A 20,247-nucleotide genomic window follows, 5' to 3' on the forward strand; every position below is an offset into this window, starting at 1 on the left:
AGATTTCCACACTCCTAAACATCCCTAGGTCCACTGTTTCCGATGTGATAGTGAAGTGGGAACTTGAAGGGACACGTACAGCACAAAAGCGTACAGGCCGACCTCGTCTCTTGACTGACAGAGGCCGACGACAGTTGAAGAGGGTCGTAATATGTACTAGGCAGACATCTATCCAGACAATAACACAGGAATTCCAAACTGCATAAGGAGCCACTGCAAGTGCAGTTCGGCGGGAGGTGAGAAAACTTGGATTTCATGGTCGATCGGCTGCTCATAAGCTACACATCAAGGCGGCAAATGCCAAACGACGCCTCGCTTGCTGCAAGGAGCGTAAAAATTGGACGATTGAACAATGGGTAAACGTTGTGTGGAGTGACGAATCACGGTTCACAATGTAGAGATCCGATGGCAGGGTGTGAGTATTTCGAATGCCCGGTGAACGTCATCTGCCAGAGTTTGTAGTGCCAACAGTAAAATTCGGAGGCGGTGGTGTTATGGTGTGGTCGTGTATTTCAAAAATGGTTCAAATGACTCTGAGCACTGTGGGACTTAACTTCTGAGGTCATCAGTCCCCTAGAACGTAGAACTACTTAAACCTAACTAAAAGGACATCACACACATCCATGCCCAAGGCAGGATTCGAACCTGCTACCGTAGCGGTCGCGCTGTTCCAGACTGTAGCGCCTAGAATCGCTCGGCCACTTCGGCCGGCTCGTGTTTTTCATGGAGGGGGTTTGCACTCCTTGTTTTGCGTGGCAATATCACTACACAGGCCAACATTGCTGTTTTAAGCACCTTCTTGCATCCCATTGTCGAAGTGCAATTAGGGGATGGCGATTGCATCTTTCAACACGATCGAACACCTATTCATAATGCACGGCCTGTGGCGGAGTGGTTACACGACAGTAACATCCCTCTAATGGACAGGCCTGCAAAAAGTCCTGACCTGAATCCTATAGAAAATCATTGGGATGTTTTGGAACGCCGACTTCCTGCCAGGCCTCACCGACTGACATCGATAGCTCTCCTCAGTGCAGCACTCCGTGAAGAATGGGCTGCCATTCCCCAAGAAACCTTCCAGCACCTGACTGAACTTATGCCTGCGATAATGTAAACTGTCATAAACATTCAGTCTAGGCGAAAACCATATTGAATTCCAGCATTACCGATGGAAGGCACCACGAACTTGTAAGTCATTTTCAGCCATGTGTCCAGATACTTCTGATCACACAGTGTATTTATCGGGGCTAAATTTAACTCAGCTAGAGACATTCCTGAGCAGTATTCGTGTCCCTGTTGGAGAATCTGATTTTGTTGTCTATTCAGTGACTTTACGTGCCTAGGTGCGTTGTACCTCGGTTTGCGTTTCAGCACAGCCTCCTGGTTTAGAATTGCGTGGTGGGCCGCCACAAGTGTCGCATTTACCTTGAAGTCTAAACCAGTTACCGCGGAGAAGAGTGTCAAATTTTAATTCCTTTCCTGTTTATTTATGTTTAATGCCTTACTGCTGAATTTTAGCTATGATCGCCAGACAGGAATGACGTGTCTTGAAACTTATGTTGGTGAATCATGAGTTACTACCAATGTCATCAAGGCTTTCTGGCACAGCTGGGTGGTAGTTCTGTAGCCAACATTTCGATAGTATTCACGCACGCAAGTACTACGTCTACATCTACATTTATACTCCGCAAGCCACCCAACGGTATGTGGCGAAGGGCACTTTACGTGCCACTGTCATTACCTCCCTTTTCTGTTCCAGTCGCGCATGGTTCGCGGGAAGAACGACTGTCTGAAAGCCTCCGCGCGCGCTCGAATCTCTCTAATTTTACATTCGTGATCTCCTCGGGGGGTATAAGTAGGGGGAGCAATATATTCGATACTTCATCCAGAAACGCACCCTCTCGAAACCTGGCGAGCAAGCTACACCGCGATGCAGAGCGCCTCTCTTGCAGAGTCTGCCACTTGAGTTTGCCAAACATCTCCGTAACGCTATCACGGTTACCAAATAACCCTGTGACGAAACGCGCCGCTCTTCTTTGGATCTTCTCTTATCTCCTCTGTCAACCCGATCTGGTACGGATCCCACACTGATGAGCAATACTCAAGTATAGGTCGAACGAGTGTTTTGTAAGCCACCTCCTTTGTTGATGGACTACATTTTCTAAGGACTCTCCCAATGAACCTCAATCTGGTACCCGCCTTACCAACAATTAATTTTATATGAGCATTGCACTTCAAATCGTTCCGCACGCATACTCCCAGATATTTTACAGAAGTAACTGCTACCAGTGTTTGTTCCGCTATCATATAATCATACAATAAAGGATCCTTCTTTCTATCTATTCGCAATACATTACATTTGTCTATGTTAAGGGTCAGTTGCCACTCCCTGCACCAAGTGCATATCCGCTGCAGATCTTCCTGCATTTCGCTACAATTTTCTAATGCTGGAACTTCTCTGTATACTACAGCATCATCCGCGAAAAGCCGCATGGAACTTCCGACACTATCTACTAGGTCATTTATATATATTGTGAAAAGCAATGGTCCCATAACACTCCCCTGTGGCACGCCAGAGGTTACATTAACGTCTGTAGACGTCTCTCCGTTGATAACAACATGCTGTGTTCTGTTTGCTAAAAAATCTGTTCTGCTTGCTGACACATGGACTCGCCCGGTCCCATATGAAGGGCGTAATATTTGAATTCAATTAAATGTTGCCGTCTGAAGGTATTCCAGTCAACAGCTATCAAACGGACGAGGACCTGTTAACTTTGCTGGAGAGGTTCTTACTAGAAAATACTCTAAGTGCACTGCTGCCCTTTATTTATTTATTAATTATTATTATTATCATTATTACTGTACGTGTTCGTCTATTTGACAGGCACAGGTAGTTTCTTAGCACTGTTCTGTAACTGGTACGCTAAATTTTGCAATTATCATCTGTCTCTCACGATAGAATTGCCTTGGGCGTGTTGATGTTAGCTGAGGTTGCTTCCCCTGTCTTCCCTTCCGCCTGATTACAACTTGCTGACTGTTAATTGTATTATGTACCTGTATAGTCACATGCGTCTACTTTGTGTGCTTTAGCAGGTGAAGCCGGTATTCTGAACCGTTGGTTGTTAACTGTCCTGACTTCGGGCCAGTTACCGAGGGCACTGTGGACCATTCACCTTGTATTGCTGTTTCAACAGGATTTAGCTAAATTCTATCAATCAAAGTTTGATTACACTTACGCTGCAGACAACTTGCTGTTCTAGTGTATAATTTGCGTAATTATGTTATTAATTCCAGGTTTGAATGGCAGCAAATGTAGGTTTTTGGACTCCCTCGTGAGCTTATTGGGTCTGATGTACTGGTTATAAGCAAATGTTCTTAATCTTGGCAAACCACTTTCATATTTTAATAAGCAAAGAGATGCTACCTGTTTTAACGAACTGGCTTTAACAGTTATTTTAGATCTCGACCTAAGCTGAAATTTAGATTGAGTCGACATTGTAGGTGGTCCGGGGTTTGTGTTATGGACGCCAGGGATGGAGAGTTCGAAGTGGGGCATTTATCACCTGATGCAGTCTAAGCTCTTCTTGACGTTTTTCGGGGCTTTCCTGAAGAATTAACCAACAAGCTGGGAATGACTAATAGCATCCTGTTTCCTGAACAGGTGCTAGTCTGACAATATGCATAGCTTCTATCTCCCATGAAGATGAATAATGCTATGTATTTGTGAGCAAGATGTTGGATGAAGGAGGCATTAGACCATCGATATCCCCATATGCATCACCAATATTACTGATGCTGAAGGGCAGTCGGGGGAGTTCACACTAGTGATTGATTACTGACTGCTCAACAATAAGTTAGTACTGGAGTCAATTTCCTTTCCTGGTTTTCTGAAACCCGTTATTTCTCCGTGGTTGATCTCAAGCAGGCGTACTACCAGATCCATTCGGCCGAAGGATCTAAGACGTTCACTGCTTTGCAACCGACGGGAAACTGTGTGATATCAAGCGGGTGCCCTTTGGTCTGCCAGCTGGAGCGGCAGTCATCTCCAGTTTGCTCAGTTTGGTGCTCGGAGATGTAAAATTTAAGTTCATATATAATCATCTGGACGTCGTGATATACAGTGCGCCATTCGGTGGACATTTAGAACATTTACGCCAGGTTGTGGAGCATCTAAGGGAGGCGGGTTTAACCGTCTATCCACCAAAGTTACTCTACCGTGTCAGGAGTTCTCCCCTCAATCGTGGACAATCTACAAGTAGGGCAATCTACAGCTTCCGCCAGCCCAAGACCAAGAAGTGGATAGTCTGATTCGTCGATATGACGAATTTTTTGGTGAATTCGTGCCCAGGTTTGCTAATCTGTTGTGTAAAAAAAGGGGGGCCATTTCTATGGACTGAGATCCAGCAGGCAGCTTTTGATGCGCTAAATATCCTTAAGCAACGCTCTCATGCTCAAGATTCCCGATTTCGTCGACTGTTCGTAGTACAGATGGGCGCCTCGAAATCGAGTGTGGCTACCAGGAGCAGGATGCTGAGCGCTAGTAATTCGTTTACGCATCGACGTCTCTGTCACATGCGGAATGAAAACATTCTACATACGAGTTGGAAGCATGTGCCGTACTACTCAATATTGAGAAATTTAAATATTATCTCTAACGCCTTCAATTAACTCCGGAGACAGATAACCAAGGCGCTGCAGTCGTGGACTGTGCGGCTGGTCCCGGCTAAGGTTCCAATCTTCCTTCGGGCATGGTGTAGGTGTTTGTCCTTAGGATAATTTAGGTTAAGTAGTGTGTAAACTTAGGGACCGATGACCTTAGCAGTTAAGTACCATAGGATTTCACACACAGATAACCAAGCGTCCTGCTGGGTCTTGTCACGTCCACACAAAACTGGATGCATTGAACGTTGGACAGAGCGTATTTCGGTCATCCTGTTCTCCGTACAGCACACAAAGGCGCAACATAGCGCCGTGAGTAGAATATTTGAGGAGGAGGAGAAGGAAGAGAGCTGCCAGGTGGTGAATGCCGTGCCGGTTGAGGTGTCGGCCTTGTTTGGTAACCTTCAGGAGCAGCAGGAGGAAGATCCAAATTTAGGACTCAGGAAGCGGTTGATGTCGGGCGAGGAGGAACCGGTATATGAACTATAGAAGCGGATTCGCTGCCACCACAGGCGACGGTATGAGGTAGCTAAGATCAGTCCGTTGCTGTGCTGGTACCGCTGTCTTTAAATACCACCGTATCTCGGTGAAAGGTGGCACCAAGGTGTATATAAGACCATCCACAAGATCCTAGTATCACTGAACTGGGAATCACTGTATCGTGATGTACGGAAAATGATAAACCAGTGATAGGAGGCTACTTCAGTCAACTTGGGCAGAGACTTGTATGGAACGTCTGTTCATTGACTATGTGGTTCCTTTGCCGCGTACCCAGGATAGGCAGCGGGATAGTATTGTGATAGTAGAAGAGTTTCTTAAGCTTAGCTGGTTGGTGCTCAGTGTGGAAGTAATCCCTGGGCGAAGCATTAAACTTCTGACCAGGATCTTTTCCTTCTTTGGGCTCCCACGAGTAATCGTTAATGGTAACACCCTAGCATTTGTATCAGTTCTGCTTTCAGTCGGGGATGAAACACGTAACTGCGATAGCTTACTACTCCTGTCTCTCCCTTGTCGAATGGGTGAATCGAAACTTAGTGCGCCTCATTATATTTCACCTGGAAGCCCAAACTAAATGGAACCCTTTCTTGCCCTGGCTTAACTTAGCCTTTAATACCGCTAGAACGAGGCCCATACGGCGACCCCAGCGTCCCTCCTGTTCCCATATTCCCTCAATTCTACTTTGTCCAATATTTGGTCGATCCAAGACCTGATACCTAACAAGATTAGCCCAGAGATTATCAAGCACAACTGGCGCAAGTCTAAGGTCAATATCGCGAGCGCACACGTAAGGGCGCAGCGCGGAGAACAGCGGTCGACGTCCGAGCAACACTGAGGTCGGAGACGTAGTGGCCAGGACCATGCAGGAAAGGTATCAGGAAAGTTGTCACATCATTTTTGGGGTCATACAAGGTGTTGGAAAAGCCTACTCTAGTCACTCGCAGGCCTTTAATGAGGACACAGGTGTTGATCACCGGTTGCAACTGAGTCTTGTCAGGCTGGGCAGTTCTCAATAGTTTCTCCATTGTTGTGAACACTCCCCCTGGGAGCTTCAGCTTATGGGATGACAGTGTCTCAGTGTTTGGTACTATTAATGTACCTCTTGCAGTAGGAGTCTCTGATTTGATATCTACTCTGTGACTTGACGTATCGAAGTTCGTTGATTTCCGTTTCGTGCTTCAGCTCAGCCTCCTGGTTAGAATTTCGTGGTGGCCGTATTATCTCCAAATCTGCATTACCACGATTCTAACCGCCTTCCGATGCGCCACGGTAGTTTCACATTTTCCTTGATGTCTAACGAGCTACCGTAGACAAATGTGTAAAAGTTTTTTTATTCCTAGCCTGTTTATTTGTGTTTAATGTATTAGTGTTGAATTCTTGCTATGATTTCCAGCTGGGACTGACATGTGTTTTGAAACATAAGTCTCGCGGCATTCAATAATAGTTTGGTAAAGCATTAATTACCACCGCCCATCTTACAAGCTTTCTGGATCAGCTCAGAGGAAGTTTTCTAGCCAACCTTCCTATAGTATTTTCGGGTGGGAGTTGAGTCTGATCTGTGTGCTGACAAGTGGATTCGTTTCGGTCGTGCGCGAAGGGCGTAGTAATTTGATTTCTTACAGCGGTCTGCAGGTACCAAACGAACGGAGTCCTTTCCAACCAGCTTACTTTGTTACCTCGGTTAGAGAGGTTCTCATTTGAAATTAGTCTAAGTGCATTGATGTCCTTAATTAATTATAATTATTATTATTTATTATTATTATTATTATTATTATTGGTGTTCGCCGATTATACAGCCCACGAGTAGTTTGCATTGTGGACACAAGGGGTGGAGGATTCGAAGTGGGGCATTTATCATCTGATGCTGCCCTAGCAACAAGCTGGGAATGACCAATCGAACAGAGGATCGAACTCTACTTTTTGACCAGGTGCCTGTCAGACAATATCCACACCTTCGCCGGCCACTGTGGCCGAGCGGTTCTAGGGGCTTCAGTCCGGAACCGTGCTGTTACTACGGTCGCTGGTTCGAATCCTGCCTCGAGCATGGATATGTGCGAAGTCCTTAGGTTAGTCATGTTTAAGTAGTTCTACGGCTAGGGGCTAATGACCTCAGATTTTGCCCCATAGCGCTTAGAGCCATTTGAACCATTTTGAACCATACCGTCTATCTCTCCCCAAAATACAATCTCTGCGTAAGTTAGTGAACAAGATGTGAGACGAAGGAGTCATTGGGCCACCGACGTCCCCATATGCAACACCAACATTTTGTGAAGGGAAATGGGGGAAGTCCACATCGGTGTTTGATTACTGATGATCAATCGTAAGGTTGTTCTGGAGTCCGCTTACCCTCCTGTTTTCCCCTCCCCCTCATTTCCACTTGTCTAATTGGTTCAAATGGCTCTGAGCTGACTTAACATCTGTGATCATCAGTCCCCTAGAACTTAGAACTACTTAAACCTAACTAACCTATGGACGTCACACACATCCATGCCCGAGGCAGGATTCGAACCTGCGACCGTAGCAGTCGCGCGGTTCCGGACTGAGCGCCTGAACCGCTAGACCACCGCGGCCGGCTTGTCTAATTGTTAATCGTATGATGCAACTGCACAGTCACATGTGTCTGCTTCGTGTGTCATAGAACAGGAGTACAGGTATTCTGAGCAGTTGACTTCAGGACAGTGACGGCGGTCACTATGTGCCGATTACCTTGTATTGTCATTCTAATGGTATTAAGATTAGTTCAGTTGATCAAAAATCGGTTAAAATTATGCCGCGAGGTCCGCATTTACAAGTCCCAAGCATTTCTGCCTCTGTTTTTGTGACCGAAACATTTTTTCGATCAAATCACTTCAACTTCTGTCAGTGCGCTAACAATTTACCTTAAATCTAAAGCAGTAGTTTAAATTCCCTCACTGGCAATGATAATGTTTGGTAGTCACAATATAGTGGATTTATTAAGAATGTTATTTATGTACAGAATCTTATGTGTAAAGAAGTCATTATCACTCTAATACCTATTCAGATGTTTCTAGATTCTTATGAGTTGAAATTTTTGTTACTAGCGGAAATTTTCATAATAATAACAAAAACAGGTGTAGTTACTAATAAAATGGTGCAATATAAAGATAATATCGAAGAGTAATCATTAGCTGCTGCTTCACAAATGTCACTGCATCACAAACATATCTTCCTTTAGCCAACAAAAATGCATTAGGTCTACGCTTTTGCTTCCGCAGTTTTAGAATAGATATCAGTAGCAGCAAGTGGTAGTGCGGTTGGTAGGTCGTAGATGTCATACAGCAAACGTAGACATTTGTAAACATAACTACATCAAAATATTAGTCGATTTGTGATTGCATCATAAAGCTATTCTCGACTGAATATGTCAACTTACGAGCTCAATATTCGTCGTTCGCAGAAAATTATAATTGTACGCTTTAACGTGATGATATCTGCGGCTGAAGCTCATAAAATCCTGGGCAGAACCTACGCTGAAGCTTTTATTACTGACAGAACGTGCAGAGAATGGTTTCATCGCTTCGAGGTAGCTGATTTTGTACGTCGAAGACCGGAAAAGTGGTGAAAGACGGAAGCTTTTCGAAGCTACGGTAAAGAGAAAAAACTCGCAGGATATCATTATCGGAAGCAATTAATGCGTTTCAGCCGAGGGTTGAAGACCAAAGGTCACGATATAGCGATAGGTGATTTTCCAGCACGACAATCCTCGACCCCAAGTCGTAAAATCCATCTAAACATGCTTGGAAACGCTGAAATAGACAGTCCTACCCCACCCGCCGTATTCTCCAGATATTGCTTCCTCCGACTACCACCTTTTTTCGATCAGTGTCACACGGTCTGGCTTACCAGCACTTCTAGTCATATGAACAAGTGCAAAATTGGATCGGTGCACGGACTCCTCAAATGACGGGCAGTTCTTCCGCTGCGAGATTAGTACGCTGCCAAAACGATGGGAAAAAGTAGTGGACAGCGACGAACAATAATTTGAATTCGATTTAAACTTAGGTATTTATGTCTTAGTCTAATAAACATCGATCGCACACAATTTCAGGTCGCAAACAAAAGATACCCACTGAACTTGAAGAAACTGTTTTCGGTGTAACGTTAGAACTAAGTTTCAAATATTTTTGTTTTTCGGAACTATACCCGTACTGACAACAATAGAGATGCAACAGGTAGCGAGCTTATGCCTTGCGAAGCTAGCGGCGCCGCTCAGCTGTGTTGTTGACTTACGAGCCCGCAGTTCCGTTGCTGCTGCTGCTGCTGCTGCTGTGTGTGCGGCGGCAACCAGGCGACTAGAGACCGGAGACTGGTACGCGGCGCTGCTGCGGCCGAGTTGTCTGCAGGCCGGCAGAGCGGCTGCCAGCGGCTGCCCTTGACACGCGCCGACCGCGAATCCCTGCCCTACGGCGCAGGATCCATCTCTGTGAATCCACTGCCGGGCGTCGCCGATTTAATCTCCACCCGTCATCCTTGAGCTACTGGAAGTATCTTCCCGCGGGATCTACAGGCGTTACATGGTGTTCTTGAGCTGTTCGCGCTGATTGATCGGTATTAAGCGTTTCAGAGCCTCTGTCTTTGTGTACATTAATGTTGGCTGGGTATTAGCTGGAACAGAAATATTTTTCGCCAGTGGAAACCTCATGTACACATTTGTGAATATTTAACCTTTTCACCACGCATACGTTCTGCCATCTGTTGGGCAGAACTGCAAAAATATCAACGAGTGTCTGTACCAGTAGGCAGCAACTTGTGGCCTCTAGATTACGCAGAAGTGGTCGGTTAGTTATATTCCTCTGTATAATTCACTATTATTATTTTGCATGGCAATTATTGAATGATCAGTTAAGTCCATAAAAAGAATCCAAGTGTACGTGTTATGAAACCTGGTAGATATATACGTGTAAATCCTGCATCTAAAATCCTTAAAAGATCACATAAGAGCAAGCGTTAGAGCGCATAGAAAAACTTCCTTCTCCCAGAAAAAAATCAGGCCTGAAAGAATGTGCTTGCTTCACTTCCAGAAGGCACGTAAACTCGCTATATGATAACAGCTCCCACTGTGCCATGCGTCAGCCGGTCGCTGTGGCCGTCGGTTCTAGGCGCTTTAGTCTGGAACCGCGCGACCGCTACGATCGCAGGTTCGTATCCTGCTTCGGGCATGGATGTGTGTGATGTCCTTAAGTTACTTAGGTTTAAGTAGTTAAAAGTTCTAGATGTTTTAGGTCCCATAGTGCCACGGCGATTTTTTGTGCCATGCGTGAGCGTATCAATTGCAGAAAATGTCTTTTTTACTGATAATATTTTCAGACCTCCTCTTGTTCATCGTTTAAAGCGTGCACTGTATGAGAAGTCTATGTAGAGCGTATGTCACTTTCGTTGTACCGTGTATCTGATACTCCTACAGTTGCATTACTGAACTCAAAATAGTGAATTATTATTTGTGTATTTCTGAGGGAGCCATTACAATTCTTTTTTTTTTTACATTCAATATTTTTCACGAGATGTTTTGTGCCTTGCATAGTGTCTGAATGGTCTCGCTGTTCAAACGATCACGCCATTCTTGAACCGTCTTTCTTGCTACTCCAGCGTAACACGGTTCATACACACCTCGGAATTACTCCAATTGTATCATTCTATGCAGCCGACCTCATCCTAAAGGTGCCGTAACGTACCAATGAAATGAACACTGTCATTTGCTTAGCATACACTTGTATACAAAACTCAAGGACTAAAGAAACTTCCGGTTGATGTGACATTGCCAAGAAACAAAGCTGGAGGAAACCTGGTTACACACAGAAAAAAAATGCTGTAGTGTAGCACAGAAGATAACTGAAAGCAATACACATTTTAAGTACCAGAAATCAAAGTTTTATTTAAAGACGATAACTATTCAGACAATGAAGTCACCGTGATTTATGGTGGTAACCACGGCATGACGTAAGAGGAGAGATGGTTCTTAACATCTGAAAAAATTATTTTTTGCCAGCCGAAGTGGCCGAGCGGTTCTAGGCGCTACAGTCTGGAACCGCGAAACCACTGCGGTCGCAGATTCGAATCCTGCCTCGGGCATGGATGTGTCTGATGCCCTTAGAGCCATTTGAACCATTTGAAAATTATTTTTGTTGGCGTCCACAGCCACAACCTGCTTTGACAATGAAAACAAAGTCCAATTAGGCTGTATTCTAAGCTGTGTGATCACTACGGACGGTGGTATATGCTCTGTAACATGCTGCCATGCTCGCCACGGTTTTTTAAAGGATTCTTGAAGTGGGGCGTACTGTTCTTGTACCAGCGCCGTTGGCAACTGACGGATGGTAACTGCGTACGAACGGGCTGCAATACGTCTCTCTAGCGCATCCCATGTTTGCTAGATAGGATTCAACTCGAGCGAATGGAGAGGCCCTTCCCTTTGCCGAATACTCTCTCTTTCCAAGGCCTCCTCCACCTGCGCAGTTCGATGCAATCACGCACGTCCGTAAAAATAAAATCACCTCCGGATGCACCCCTGAAAGACGCACGTGGGGAAGGAGCACAGTGTCACAATATCGTAAATCTGCGAGTCTACCGTGTACAAATATATGAAGGTCAGTACAGCCATGCAAAATTATGACTCCCTGCACAACAACATCTGCACTACGAAACGGATATAGTTCGACGGTGTTGCTGGGTGCATTACGTGTTACCGCTTCTCACCATATGAGTGTACGTAACGAGCAATAGAGCTCACTGGGAAGCATCCATAGCCTATTAATAATTATTTGACACCTTTTGTAATATCGAGGGGACCGTCAAAAGCGTGGGGCGATTTCAGTGTAATAATTGTCTTTGAAACAAATTATCATGACTTTTTTTTCTCACTGCGTATTTCTTTCAGTCATCTTTTGTACTATACTGTAGCATTTCCGTCTCTGTATAGTCAAAGTTCCATCGAGCTATGTTACTAGCGACTGACATATCATGCGAAAAGTTACTTTTCTCCTTAAGTTTTGCACACCTGTGTGCATGGTTTCACGACGTATTCCAACATTATGTTCTCAACATAGTCATCCTGGCGACGACACATTTCCCCCAGCGGGAGAGCAGTTTGTTGAGACTGTCAGTGAAGAATGATTGACTTTGTTGACGGAGGCACAACCTCACTTAAGCCTCCTCGTGTATGTCCTGGCATTGTCGTGCCGAAGAAGAGGATGCTCCATGAGGGTAAGAACTCTTACAATTCGGAACTCGGTTACAGCACGCTGTTTCTCACGCTCAGACGTAGTTACGTTACACAGTGCCATGTTACACGCTACCGTTCGGAGCCCTCTAGCGGCAGACCGGTACAAGTATGGTGACATGAAGAATAGAGATGTAGAATGTAAAAAAAAATTGTTTTATTTAAAAACCTCTAAGAGTTTTCACGTAGAAATTCGGAAACTTTGCTTTTCAGCACGACCTCCAACTTACAGAAGTGTTTTGCTGCTTTTACTACTAACGGCTGCAACGAAGAAACAATTAACGAAGTCTCGTCTGCTGCACATTCAGGATCTCATCGATCATTATGGAACGTTTTTCACCGAGTCGGCTTTAATCCGATTAGATATCTGTTCTAGTGCACTAAAGATGGTCGTTGCTACGCTGCGTACTGAGAAAGTTTATGTTACGAGAGAAAATTGCTTTAAATCGGAGGGAGGAGGACGACTTTTTGTTCATGGTTGTAAGTGTACGAGTGTTACTTACGACTCTGACAACATTAAAAAATCACGGTGTCATAACTCCAAAATGAAAGCGGTAATCACACTGTTCGACAGGACCTGCGCCGGCCAGGGTGGCCGAGAGGTTTTAGGCGCTACAGTCTGGAACCGCGCCACCACTACGGTCGCACGTTCCAATCCTGCCTCGGGTATCGACGTGTGTGACGTCCTTAGGTTAGTTAGGTTTAAGTAGTTCTAAGGGGACTGATGACCTCAGAAATTAAGTCCCATAGTGCTCAGAGCCATTTCAGCCGACAGGACTTGCATGCTAGCTGTGCAGCCGTTTACCTTCAAAGAAAAGGTGCTAGCGGTGAGCGGAAGAGTCAAGTAGCTCGCCAACACGAATCGGCTTGACGGTACTCCCGTTACGCGCGGCCCCAAACACGTGGAGGACGCACCGGCCAGTGACCTGTCCCAACGACCGCCAGGCAGCGCGGCAGCGGAAGCACCACGTAATCACTGCAGCAGCTCTCCCCAGGATCGGCAATGTAGGCCTCTAAAATTACAGTCAGTGGGAAATATACTCGCCCCCAATCTCTGACATCCAGTCATATGGCGTTTATGCATTTGTGCTACGTGATTTAAAATGCAGAAGAATAAGCTCATATCAAAGTCATTCGAAGAAATTTGGACATGCCCAAATCAGCGGAAGGTGTTTATGCTTTTTCTGGCGTCTTGTTTCGCACCCTTCTGTGGCGTGGTCGGAGGGCAATGCGACATTCACGCTTACGAGAAGGAAACGGCAAAGGTAGCTTCTATGAACCCCAACTCAGTGTCACCCGCGCACCTTTGTTGAGCACGTTAAAAATGTATCTGTACAGTTGCGCTACAAATTTTAATGAAAGTTACGTGCCACAGAGGCCGAAAACTTCGCTCTTAATGTTACAATATTAAGCAGCCTCCAACACAGAAGAATTTACTGGGTACTGTTTAATCTGCATAGAATGGGCGGCCCACTTAATCGTTCCAGCGCAAATATCTCTGCAACAACAATAGGTACTGAGAAAAGGCTTTTGCGGGTATCAATGTAAGGCAGGGGCTCATGAAAGTAAATACTATAGACATCATAAAAAGCAAGCAAATATTTACAGCACAAACATGATTTTTTGAATTGACACCAAGTATTATTTCTTAAGCAATCAATAATGTGAAAAATCGTGAAACGAATGGCATTAGTTGCATCGATATACGAGTATAACATCCCGAGAACTTGCAAAGCGAAGTTGGCACTTGACGTAAACAAAACGCGCCGCTATTGCACATCTCGAGATGCATACCTGAACCCCATTTTGACAGTAATCTCGATGTGATTGGCGTACTACAATACGATAAACGTTGTACTTATTGCTATTTGAACGAAACAATATTAATGTCCAATCACATCGAAAAAACAGGGGATTTACTCGTATGTACTTTATTTATCTTGGGTACAGATGTAGAGGAGTATATCACCAGGGTTAAAATAGATACTGCCTACAGGAAAATTAAAGAGACCTTTGGAGAAAAGATTGGTTGGTTGTGTGCGAAATCTTATGGGACTTAACTGCTAAGGTCATCAGTTCCTAAGCTTACACATTACTTAACCTAAATTATCCTAAGGACAAACACACACACACACACACCCATGCCCGAGGGAGGACTCGAACCTCCGCCGGGATCAGCCGCACAGTCCATGACTGCAGCGCCTTAGACCGCTCCGCTAATCCCGCGCAGCTGTACATTAATTACTTAATGGCACATGACACGTACAGGACGTGCCACTGAACATTTTTGATAATTACGTTAGAACTGAACTTTTGCACATGGAGAAAAGATTACACAAATATAAAATAATTCCTACAAAAGAAACATAAGTCTTCTCAGAAACACTCAAAATGTACGCCGGTATGCATTCACCTTTCTGACAGCAGAAACGCTACAACGTATGTTGGAAAAGAGATCACCATCTACTGGGCAACACCGTTGTGCACCCTCCAACACTGATCGACTCACTGCTGGCAGTGTCTGTGGTGCTATTGCGGCACGCGCGGCGGTAATACGAGCCTTCGTGTTCGTCCATTTTTGTTTGAAACTTCTGATACACCACATTTTCCATATGTCCCCAGACGAAAAATTCGTGAGGCAAAGCCCGGCGACCGCGCTGAAAATCTCTGAACAGGACTGCCCCGTCCTATCCATCGATTTAGGAGTTCTTGGTTGGTACACTGACCGGTAGTGTCCCGTAGTGTGCACGAAGATAAATAGCACACGCAGGAGGCAAATCGTTATGTACGTACCAATGTTTGTGGCAGAAACCCCTAGTATTGCTTTCGGCCATCGTGATAAAAGTGAAACTAAGATTACGTACATCACTCACATAGTGATTTCGGTTCAGTGTTCATCTCCGAATGTGCAATAGCGGCGCATTTCGTTCCTTTCAAGCGTCAAGTTCGCTTTGTAATTTCTCTGGGTGTAATTTATATATTTCTATGCTACTAACGCCATTTTTGTAACATTTCATGTTATTGATTGCGAAAGAAATAATACAGATGTCCATTAAAAAATAATTTGTGTTGAAAATAGTAATTACTTACATTTTAGCATGTCTCATATTACTCACTTTCATGAGCCCCTGCCTCACATTGATACCCGCGAAAGTCGGTTTTGGATATCTATTGTTGTTCCACAGATATTTGCGGGTGCGTGAGAACTGCGTGCTGTAATGGAGTTTCGAATTCGAAGAGTTCGTCTACATATGAAGCACTCTCTCCTTCGGCATACCAATACCAGCCCACACATGAGCACTGCAACATCGGTACCAATCTGACGCCTTGGATTCACTGTATCGATCATCCTGCATACGCTCCCGACTTGGCCCCATACGGTTTTCATCTGTTTTCAAAATTTGAGGAATACCTTTGACGACTTCACTTTGAGAGTGACGAAGCGGTGCGGGCATAGTTGATGTTCTGACTCCATCAACAAAGTCAAACATTCTACAGTCATAGTATCATCAAACAGATCTCTCGTTGGCCAGCTTGGCCATGTTGAGAAATAAACGTGCAGACATGAAGAATAAAGATATATAATGTTAATAACGTTTGTTTTATTTGAAAAGCTTTAAGAGTTTTCATATTCAAAATTCGGAGCCATTAACTCTCAGCACGCCCCTGTATAATAAATGTTGATTTCCAATGCATTGTTGGAATGCTTGTGACATATATAATTACCTAAAGCACACAAGTACTTATCAGTTTGCCTTGGTAGCCGAGTGGTCCACACCGGTCCACTGCTTTAAAAAAAATCTGTAGAGCGCTTGTAAAAAAAGTGGTCAGAGCATGTTAAAAAAAAGTGGTCAGCTTAGATGGCTGTCAGACGGAATACTCAGTTTGGATTCCCGGTACTACCAAGTATTTTTCTCTTACTTGGCGGGAGGACTGGTGTGGATTGCAGTCAGCCTTTTGGTGTTAGTTGAGGAGCTACTTGACCGATCAGTAGCGCCTCCAAGGTCTGGTAAGGCTGTAAAGTGGCCGGGAGAGCAGTGTGCTGAGCACATGCCCCTCCATAACGTATGCACATGACGCAGCAAACCAAAAGCTGGCACGGTGGCCGCCAGACATCCCTTGAGCCGTGATGGTCTGGCGAGGAGCTCCTTTTATATAAACTGAAGCAGACGTGGAATCAGACTGGTATAACTGAATAAAAATGCAGTTTAATTTACGTTAATAAGTATAAGTAAATTTATGTATCATTTGTGACTGTGAGCATTCATATACAGGATATCCGCGCCGATAGCTGAATGGTTGCAGGCACGGTAGCTCAGCGTGTTCGGTCAGGCGCTAGCCGGCACGGTAGCTCAGCGTGTTCTGTCAGAGGGCTAGCTGCCATCTGTAATAAAGAAAATGAGTTAATGGATGTGTCTGATGCCCTTAGAGCCATTTGAACCATTTGAAAATTATTTTTGTTGGCGAACTGCAACGGGTGTCTTTCGACGCCCGCCCACAGCAGATACAATGAACGAAAAGGAACAAAATGAGAATTAAAAAAAAGAGGGTTTAGCTATCCTCTGTAATAAAAACTGAGTGAACGGATCAACAAACAACCTGAACGAGTGTCATGGAACGTCCGCCACGAACAAAGTCAACGAGCAATATACAGCAAAACGAGATTTAAAAAAAAGGGTCAGCGTGATTCGATCCCCGGCTGGGTCTGGGATTTTCTCCGCTCAGGGACTGGTTGTTGTGTTGTCTTCATCATCATTTCATCCCCATCCGGCGGGAAGGTCGCCCAATGTGGCGTCGAATGTAATAAGACCTGCCGAGTAAGGGGTCTCCCGGCCAATGACTCCAAATGATCATTTCATTTTCCATATACAGGATGAAAACGAGTGAGCTGTAGGGACGAATTCCTGACTGGAAATGGATGAACATGTGTCCGGGAATGGGCGATGTGCGTGCAACTACAACAAATCGTCCCGGAACACATTACAGAGCTGCGTCGCATCCACGTCACAACAGATGTTCAAAGTGGTCTCCAAGAGATTGAAGGTGAGATAGTACCGGTTGTCATGCACGATACACATAATAGTACTTTGGCTAGCAACATGTTGGCGGGGCACTTAGTCTCAGTGCCGGTCCTCCAAATGTGGTGTATGCACATTCAATCGCCTCCCCCCACATGTTCGTCTGCCTGAAGGACCCATTATCATACAAGCATCCAAAAAGTGCCTTAAATGTTGTGTGACGCAGTTTCTGAGGTTTTGGTGTAGCAGTGCTGCCTGTCGACGGTTTCCACATGCTTGGCCGTGTGACGTAACGGGCGAATTGTGGCGTCCTGAAAATATTCCAAGTTCGGAGTTGGCGTGGGCGCACGGGCCGCTCATTGGGCGTGGACCGCTCGGCAGGCCAACTACGTGGTGCCGGACGTTAGCCGAAGCAACAGGGGTCCAGCCCTATCGCGTGGCTGGGAATTCCATGTTGACTCTGAGACGAAGGCGGTGCTTTGTGTCGATGAAGGAGATGTCTATGCCGGGAGTGCCAAAGATGGCGGGCTTTGTGAAACCATAATAGCAGACATTTCACATTTGGTACAAAAATTAATAGTAGCTAGATGAATGATAATACCTCAAAAAGAAACATGCACATTAATTTATTTGCACGACGATTCTGATGGTGTAATCAGATTTTTATTATCTTTATTAGTTTAAAGTTTACTATCTGACTGTAAATTGTATAAGTAACACCCAGCAACGAATTTCCAAAATCTAAACGCTTTTCTCGGTCGACGTGTTTTTAGAAAGCTATTTGTGTAAACCTAAATTGGTATAAATTACAGGCATTTAACTTGAATAGTACATGAGTTATTGGAGGTCAAAGTGGCTGATTACTATCGATCGCGTCAGGCCATAAGTACTCCACAGATACACGAAAAAACGGTAGCAGCAAGCTTATAAATATATTTATTCGTGTATATCTTTGTTTATATCCGATATATACTATTCATGAAGAACTTCGTCAAATATTTACTGTGTTTTAGAAAGCACAGTGACATTAGGCTACTGACCTACTTTCTTTTGCTGTTCCTTTGATGTATGTTTATTTAATTTGTTTATGTATTTAATAATGTATGTTATAGCGTGTTTATGGTCCAACCGTAGGAATATTTATTTAATTCCAAATTATTTAAATGTAAATCCAGTATTTCGAAAGCGTTTTATGTTTGTGAGTGTGCATTACCTTGAAGACATAGCGGGAGCGTTCTAGCCAATCACAACGGTCCTGAATGGGCAGACTCGATGGAAGTGGGAAAAGAGTACGGCGCAGGATACGGGAGGTGCTTGACAGTACGGCTACGAATGCAGACAGTCGGCGGAAAGACTTTGAAAGTGGAGCAGTTTGCGCGTTGTCGTGGAGGATAGAAATATTTCGGAGTACTGACCTGTGCTCTTGTGTGATTTCCGTGGCTTCTGCAGTGAAGATGTAGTATGCGTTCAGAAGTGAATATCTTGCAAGCTATGTTGTTCTTCATAAATAATTACGTGAAGTAGGAATCAAATGGTTCAAATGGCTCTGAGCACTATGGGACTCAACTGCTGAGGTCATTAGTCCCCTAGAACTTAGAACTAGTTAAACCTAACTAACCTAAGGACACCAGAAACATCCATGCCCGAGGCAGGATGCGAACCTGCGACCGTAGCGGTCTTGCGGTTCCAAACTGCAGCGCCTTTAACCGCACGGCCACTTCGGCCGGCGAAGTAGGAATCTATTGTTTCACTGTTATTCAACTTATATTTTATTTAATTGCTGGACCATCGGCACTAATAAGTGTTTTGCAGAAATATACCACATTCTCAAAAGTACTGCTACTACTATCATATTCATCATTTAAGGTCGTTAAGCTAGTACCTGCAGATTCTATATATTGAAATTTTTTTATTTATAAATTTCTACGTTACATTCGCAATTGCCGAGTGATAGGACCCTTTGACCATTCGATTCATGTGTATATTCATATCGTATACTGTAGACTCAGCAGTATTTGGCTTGTGATGCGGCAACTACGTATCCCAGCCCTAGACAACGAAACCAGCCAAAGTTTTAATATTTCAACTCTGAGTCTGAGGGTACGTACTTGAGGCCACCACACCACCACATTTCATTTTATTTGAAAGCCCGCAGCTATATACAAACACCATCTCGGCTTCTTCCTGGTATGAATACCAGACCATTCTGCTGCTTGGCCGGCGTCGTGGCCGTGCTGTTCTAGGCGCTGCAGTCGAGAACCGTGGGACTGCTACGGTCGCAGTTTCGAATCCTGCCTCGGGTATGGATATCTGTGATGTCCTTAGGTTAGTTAGGTTTAAGTAGGGGACTGATGACCTAAGATGTTAAGTTCCATAGTGCTCAGAGCCAATTCAACCATTTTTCTACTGCCTGTAGTACATTGCATCAATCACGCAGCCTGCAACAGACAAAAAACACACGACACGTGGTGCTCAGAGGAACAGTCATTCGTCAGCGCCATCTACCGTGGCAACGATGCATTCCCGGACACATGTTCATAGGACCTTTCTTCTTCCATTTCCAGTCAGGTATCTGTCCCTGCAGTTTGTCGGCTTTATTAACGTTCACCCTTTATAACTGAGAATCAAATGCAGCAGCCAGACACCTTGTAGTTCAGTAAGGCGACGTACAGTGCTTCAGCTAAACTGTTCCCTAATTATTTTCAAAACTGAAACTTCCTGGCAGATTAAAACTGTGTGCCGGATCGAGACTCGAACTCGGGACCTTTGCCTTTCGAGACTCGGTCCGGGACACAGTTTTAGTCTGCCAGCAAGTTTCATATCAGCGCACTCTCC

The 20,247-nt window shown here is 44.7% G+C and overlaps 1 protein-coding gene across 1 annotated transcript in view; it reads right to left on the reverse strand.

Annotated features, from left to right (window-relative positions):
- LOC124776649 (protein takeout-like) overlaps window positions 1-9,551 on the reverse strand; it is a 118,870-nt gene extending 109,319 nt beyond the window's left edge. Inside the window, exon 1 of the mRNA XM_047251736.1 lies at window positions 9,409-9,551. The gene's annotated coding sequence lies outside the window, so the exon portion shown is untranslated. The remainder of the gene's footprint in view (window positions 1-9,408) is intronic.
- Window positions 9,552-20,247: the final 10,696 nt, after the last annotated feature.

Source organism: Schistocerca piceifrons, chromosome 2 (assembly GCF_021461385.2).
Source record: "Schistocerca piceifrons isolate TAMUIC-IGC-003096 chromosome 2, iqSchPice1.1, whole genome shotgun sequence".
NCBI classification, from domain to species: domain Eukaryota; kingdom Metazoa; phylum Arthropoda; class Insecta; order Orthoptera; family Acrididae; genus Schistocerca; species Schistocerca piceifrons.